This window comes from Hyposmocoma kahamanoa, unplaced genomic scaffold, assembly GCF_003589595.1.
Source record: "Hyposmocoma kahamanoa isolate Upper Pololo Valley unplaced genomic scaffold, ASM358959v1 78, whole genome shotgun sequence".
NCBI lineage: Eukaryota > Metazoa > Arthropoda > Insecta > Lepidoptera > Cosmopterigidae > Hyposmocoma > Hyposmocoma kahamanoa.
This window is the reverse complement of record NW_020653945.1, coordinates 9889290-9889681: the sequence shown is the minus strand read 5'-3', so window position 1 is coordinate 9889681 and position 392 is coordinate 9889290.

The window sequence follows — 392 nt, the reverse complement described above, 5'->3', positions numbered from 1 at the left end:
ACATACATATAATAATAATAAATAATATAATATTACACACTAATATAATATTCACACAATCCATCTTTTGTTTGGTCTTCCTTTCCCCTTATATTCCTCCACATTCATACCTTACACTCTGATCGTCACATGACATTCTTCCCTCCGTATGACATGTCCAAACTACGCTGACCTATTACTCCTCATCTTTTCCGTCACTGGCGCCACTTTCAAACTTCCCCTGATGTACTCATGCCTTATTTTATGTCTTATTTATCCTTTCGCGTTACTGTACTAATCCATCTGAACAATCGCGTTCCCGCAACTCATACAACGTTCCTCCAAGCTTCATAAACTTCTAGTCTGAGACTACGGCGCCGTAGTCTGAGATTACTCAGATTATCAGACTACGG